The 6,598-nt window shown below is 50.9% G+C and overlaps 1 non-coding gene across 1 annotated transcript; it reads right to left on the reverse strand.

Annotated features, from left to right (window-relative positions):
- Positions 1-1,067: 1,067 nt before the first annotated feature.
- On the reverse strand, positions 1,068-1,161 carry TRNAI-UAU (transfer RNA isoleucine (anticodon UAU)). The gene is made up of 2 exons: positions 1,124-1,161; positions 1,068-1,103 (listed from the first exon to the last, which is right to left on the reverse strand). It is a non-coding gene; the product is annotated as a tRNA-Ile (tRNA).
- Between the last annotated feature and the right edge of the window lie 5,437 nt (positions 1,162-6,598).

A 6,598-nucleotide genomic window follows, 5' to 3' on the forward strand; every position in this document is an offset into this window, starting at 1 on the left:
CTCTAACACCACAGCGTGAAATAGGAACAGAGACAAATCTTGTCAGTGACGACTAATTTTGCAAATGATCTTCCCATTATTAATTGCCATGCTGCCCCCATTGGAGGTCTGGGCATCTCCAGTGTCATAGCTCTACATTCACCTTCCCCTTAGAATTGTTCTCAGACATTCGCCTTCCTCTGTAGCATGGGGCACGGGGTCACTTGCTGGAGGATGAATCTATGAATCTATTCCCAAATTTGGAAAATTGTGCAGTTCAGAATGTGAATAGTGACCCGTCTCCTTCCTGCACATGCTCTACATTGCTCCCCAGCAGCTTCTCCCCCTGCAGAGTAACCCCAGCACGGCAGTTCAGCCGCCCAGGGTTCAGCAAGGGCCCCTGGCAAGGACAGTGGGTGCAGCTAACAGCCCGGTGTGCCTGGCAGTGAGGCAGTTTAAAAAAGCAACACTCCCCCAGAAGTACAGAGACTGAATTCCCCAACTTTAACATCATGACGCCCTGTAGAAAGCGACACGTGCCAGTTGTATTTTCACAGAGAGATGCAAAAATCAAGTGACACCCATTTTTAAGTTGAGTAAATAAAGTTGAGGAGATAGTTATTAACCTCACAAAAAAAAAAAGGCTCATTTCCCAAACAATCCTCAAAATGTTACCAATTCCCACCCTTCCTCCATAGCAGCTCTGTGCAGTGTAACTGTTCTGCAGGCAGCTTCCCATTAAATGCTGTTGTGGGACATTCCCAGGCCTGGAAATGTACCAACGACAGAATTTGAAGCGCAAACCTGGCTCCCTGCACCAGGTGGGATTTGAGTGTTTTGTCCCTGTCACTTAGTGTTTGTCAATAGTACAGATGCCATGGGCAGGACTCCAGGCTCTGCTGGAGGGATCCTGGCACAGGGGCTGGTGGGGGAGAAAGGATTGTAGATTCTGACCTGCACTCTGGAGAGGAGCTAATAAGTGAAGGGGGCATTTTTAACTTCTTCCCTGCCTCAGTGTCCCAGGGCTGGAATTGTACATTCCACAGGGCCAAATGAAGGGGCAATGCCATTTGGTTAATGAAAACCAGTGCTCCAGGTGAGGTTTGAACTCACAACCTCAGCATAGCTCCTCTCAGCACTGCCTTATAAGTACTGGGCGCTAACCAATTGTGCCACTGGAGCACCTGTTAATTGCCATTCTCCCTAGGTTGATAATGGCGAGGAGTGACCCCAAAACATTCTCAGTGGAGTTGAGAGCCGGTAGCGACAAGTGTTGTACTTGGTGGGGTGGATTCTTCTTAAGGCTTCCAGGCACCATTTGACCCTTTTGTTCGTCCCTGTGTAATAACAGAGCTGATTAAGACTCACTGTAGAGTCTTGCTGCAGACCAACAGATCTGAAATCACTGATCACCAGCTCTAAGCATTAGTCCTGCTTTGGGACAGTGTCTCTCATGCGAGAAACTGCTGAGTCTGCACTAGCAGTGAGGCTCCCTCACTAACAGCTGAAATCAGGGAGAGCTGTGTGAGTGCAGGGCCCCACGGGTGCTGGAACAGGGGGGAACAACACCCCAGGACTTTTATGGAAAGGCTCTGCCATGCCACTTTGTAATGACCGTAAGGGGGAGTGAGGCGGAAGGAGGCGGATAGCAGTATGCGGGAGGTAGGGTCTTGTGGGGAAGAGGCAGCATGGGAGCAGGGCCTTGGGGAGAAGGGCTCGGTGCAGGGGCGTGGCCTCGAGTGGACGGGATGGGGCTATTGTTCGGGCTCTGGTGGTCACTACTTTTAGGGAGCCTGTTCCACTCCTGGTGGGACCACAAGATGTCCCAGAGCAGAGAGGGGCCAGCAGAACGGTGACAGAGGGGAAGGGCAAGTGACCGACAATGTGGCCAGACAGCGGAGGGTGGAGGAAGAAAGGGGCTTTCCCCCCGGGATGTGAGAGGTGAACTGTGGGTTTTCACTGACCCAGGACACCAGCTGTGGGTGAGGTGCAGTGAAGGGAGGGGCACATCCACAGAGCTTTTGGTGTCTGGATTTAAGAGCCCGAGGCAAAGGCCACTGCCCAGCGCACTGTGGGTGGGTGTTTTGCTCATAGTGTTGTGTTATGAATCCTGATTGTGGTGTTATTACAAGGTGAGTTTCCTCCTTTTTCTTAAAGTTTCTTTTCTACACTCAGTGGTTGTGAGTGGGGAAAATATCGTCTCTTAGAGGCACCCAGTGGCCAGGGCTAGTTTAGCCAGGTTACTGGGTGGGGGCTTAGGCAGATTGTGTGTTGTATTGTTCAAGAGGAGCCCCAAGCACCCAGACAGGGAATTGTAATTTCAACCTTCAGAGTAAGAGCTGGAGGTGCTGCCAGCTGAGCTAGCCAGGCTGCCTAAACATATTAACCCCTTTCACTGCAAGAGCAAACACTGGATGCTTCTGTGCTTCTCAGCAGCTGGGAAAGAGCCTCTTGGGGGAAATACCTCCTGCCCCACAGCCAAAAGGAGCCCTTTGAGTAGGAACGGTCAGAGGCCCCACCTGCTTTCCAACCACCTTGTGATGCTGGCTGCAGAACGAATGCTGGTCTGTGGGTGGCCTTCAGTGGGGGTTTGGCATGGCATGGAGCAGGCTGGCCGGGTGTCTTTAGGGCTGTCTGCTGGCCACACATAGGCATGGTTATCTCCTCCTCTTGCCCTGCCCTCGGTTGCTCTGTGGCTTATGAACCTTCCCTTGGAGCTGTCAGAGGTGCCCAGAGCAGGAAAGGTGTGTTGGGCTCCAGCCTGGGACTCTTCCTCCTTCCTGCCTAGCCCTGACTATGAAGTCTGGCCCTGGCACTCCTTCCTTTGAATGCCATGTGGGCAAGAGGAAGAGTGTTGCAGCTGCAGGGACCAAAGTTGTGGACATCAGGTGAAGCGAGAAACAACCATATGGTTAACCGACAGGGCTCTCCAGCCAGAGTGTTAAGTTCAAGGACCCCAACCTATAGCAGCCAGCCCATTGAACCCGCCGGACCAAAGACCTGTCTCCAGTGGGCATCAGTCACCCAGCAAGAGGGAAAAAACTCACTCTAGCTCATCCTGAGAGAGGGGAGCCAAGCACATTGAGCTCCATGGCTTTGCAGGAAACCAGCATTGCTCCACGAGGTCCCACTGAAATTTAAACCAAGGATCCAAAGTCCTGAGTGCTGCCCATTACACCATGGGACCTGCTGCCATTTCATTTTCTAGACCCCTGTGACTCTCAGCTGGCTGGTTTTCACCCTGCACTTACTGCTTCCCACTAGCAGCTTCCTCTTGCGGGACTCTCTCTCCTCCTCCATCGACTGTGGTCCTGCACTATCTGATCCACAGATCCTGCCCTGATTCCCCGCATCCCCCTGCTTTGTCTCCATTCCCTGCAGGCTGCAAAAATGTTAGGGGAGCTGCCCCTCCCTTCACTCAGTGCTCCCGCTCATATCAGCCAGCTGCAGCCTCATCTCCTGGAACTCGGCCAGCTGTCGTTTGATCCGGTCATACGGTCACATGCTGACTGGCTCCTCAGCATGGATGCTCTTGTGGAAACCCCACAGGTAACGCTGCAGGACTTGGTACCGTTGGTTTCTTTAATGTTGTGGTGTTTCCCCAGGGGCTGGAAAAAAGCCGCCAACAAAGCATGGGGGGCGGTGGCAGGCTCCGGGATGGAGTTTGGGTGTGGGTGGTGTGCGGAATCTGGGCTGAGGCAGGGGGTTGGGGTGCAAGGGGGGCAGTGGCAGGCTCTGGGAGGGATTTTCGGTGCATGAGGTGCAGGTTCTGGGCTGGAGCAGGGGGTTAGGATGTGGCACCTATCTCAGGGAGCTCCTGAAAGTGACCCACACCCCCATCTGGCACAACTCCTACATGGAGGAGGCTGGGAGAGTCCCCCTGGCACCACTGCCCGCAAGTACTACCCCTGCCGCTCCCATTGCCGCAGTTCCAATGACAGAGTTGGCAACTAGGGTGGGGGCAGCGTGCAAGAGACACATCCCACAGGGGCCGCAGGGATGTGCCAGATGCTTCTGGGAGTGGTGCGCCGTGTGAAGTGAGGATGGGCAGGAATCTGCTTTAGCCCCACTGTGCTGCCGGTAGTGGTGGCAGGAACCTCCGGGCCCTTTCAAATCACCCGGGGCCAGCTGCTCAGGCTTTCTGAAGGGGAAGCAAAGGGAAGCCACAAGAGTGGTCATGCACCCCTCGTGAGCAGTTCTGGGGAGTCTTTTGGGAGCTCCGGGAGTAGACAGCAGAGAGGTGCAGCCTCACCACAGAGTCTGTTTCCCTGGAAGGGAGAGGGGGCAGCAGGGTGATATCCCAACTCTGGGCATCCAGGAGCCTGTGCTCCCCACTGCCATGCTGGAGCCTCCACATTTATTTATTGGCAAATAAAATTTGCAGAATTTTAAACTATTGTGCACAGAATTTTTATTGTGGAGAATCTCCTGAGGAGTGAAACCGACCCAGGGAACCTCACTGAATTATCACTGCTTGGTTAACCACTCAGCCACCACATCAATGCAGAGAGAGTGCCAAGCCCTACTGCTATGTGGGGGTGGGGGCTGGGGTCAGGTCATACACATTCAGACTGTACGCTCCCCTAGCTACAAACCGCTGCTGATTTTCCATTTAGGACATTAGCCCTTACTGACAAGGTTTGTCTGTGTTCTTTTTTTATCTCATGCTGCTAGTTAGAAGGATATTTATTTATTATTATTATTATTTATTATTATTTTTTTTATTTTTTTTTCAAAAATACACAACTCCCTAAACCTGCTTTTAGCAATCAGAATAATTTAGTGTCACCTTATTTTTGCCTGCCCCAATACAAAAGAAGAGGCATTTGTGGGTTTCCTGACTCAGAGGATGAAAACAAACATGTGTCGGTCCCAGGGGTGGCTCTAGGCACCAGCAAAGCAAGCAGGAACTTGGGGCAGCCCATTTGCAGAAGTAGCAGCTAAGAGGGATCCAGCCTGGGAGCGGTGAGCTAGAATCCTACTTTCGTCATCTCCGACTCAAAGAATACTTCCAACACTCCTCTGGACAATATCCTAACCCACAGAATCCTTCCTACCAACGTTATAATAAAGAGGATTCTGCATGAGTGTGGAAACAACAGACTGGACTTCTACATAGATTGCTTCTGTCAACGTGCACAGGCTGAAATTGTGGAAAAGCAGCTCCATAACCTAAGCTGTACTGCACACAATGCCATCTACAGCCTCAAGAACAACTCCGACATCATAATAAAAAAGGCTGACAAAGGAGGTGCTGTCGTCACCATGAATAGGTCGGAATATGAACAAGAGGCTGCTAGGCAGCTCTCTAACTCCACATTCTACAGGCCATTACCCTCTCATCCCACTGAGAGTTACCAAAAGAAACGACACCATCTGCTCAAAAAACTCCCTGAAAAAGCACAGGAACAGATCTGTACAGACTCATGGCTAGAACTCCGACTAGGTGTATTCTATTTGCTACCCAAGATCCATAAACCTGGAAATCCTGAATGCCCCATCATCTCAAGCATTGGCACCTTAACAGCAGGATTGTCTGGCTATGTGGACTCTCTCCTCAGGCCCTATGCTACCAGCACTCCCAGCTATCTTCAAGACACCACTGACTTCCTGAGGAAACTACAATCCATCGGTGATCTTCCAGAAAACACCATCCTGGCCACTATGGAGGTAGAAGCCCTCTACACCAACATTCCAGACAAAGATGGATTACAAGCCGTCAGGAACAGTATCCCCGATAATATCACGGCTAAGCTGGTGGCTGAACTTTGTGACTTTGTCCTCACCCACAACTATTTCACATTTGGGGACAATATATACCTTCAAGTCAGCAGCACTGCCATGGGTACCCGCATGGCCTCACAGTATGCCAACATCTTTATGGCTGACTTAGAACAACTCTTCTTTAGCTCTCGTTCCCTAATGCCCCTACTCTACTTGTGCTACACTGATGACATCTTCATTATCTGGACTCATGGAAAAGAAGCCCTCGAGGGATTGCACCGTAATTTTAACAATTTCCATCCCATCATCAACCTCAGCCTAGACCAATCCACACAAGCGGTCCATTTCCTAGACACTACTGTGCTAATAAGCGATGGTCACATAAACACTACCCTATACCAGAAACCCACTGACCGCTATACTTACCTACATGCCTCCAGCTTCCATCCAGACCACACCACACGATCCATTGTCTACAGCCAAGCTCTAAGAAACAACCGCATTTGCTCCAATCCCTCAGACAGAGAGAAACATCTACAAGATCTCTATCAAGCATTCTTAACACTACAATACCCACCTGCTGAAGTGAAAAAACAGATTGAAAGAGCCAGAAGAGTACTCAGAAGCCACCTATTACAGGACAGGCCCAACAAAGAAAATAACAGAACGCCACTAGCCATCACCTACAGCCCCTAACTGAAACCTCTCCAGCACATCATCAAAGATCTACAACCTATCCTGAAAGATGATCTCTCACTCTCACAGATCTTGGGAGACAGGCCAGTCCTCGCTTATAGACAGCCTCCCAGCCTGTAGCAAATACTCACCAGCAACCGTACACCATACAACATAAACACTAACTCAGAAACCTATCCTTGCAACAAAGCCCAATGCC

The sequence above is a fragment of the Gopherus flavomarginatus genome (genome assembly GCF_025201925.1).
Source record: "Gopherus flavomarginatus isolate rGopFla2 chromosome 13 unlocalized genomic scaffold, rGopFla2.mat.asm SUPER_13_unloc_1, whole genome shotgun sequence".
In the NCBI taxonomy this organism is placed as follows: Eukaryota; Metazoa; Chordata; order Testudines; family Testudinidae; genus Gopherus; species Gopherus flavomarginatus.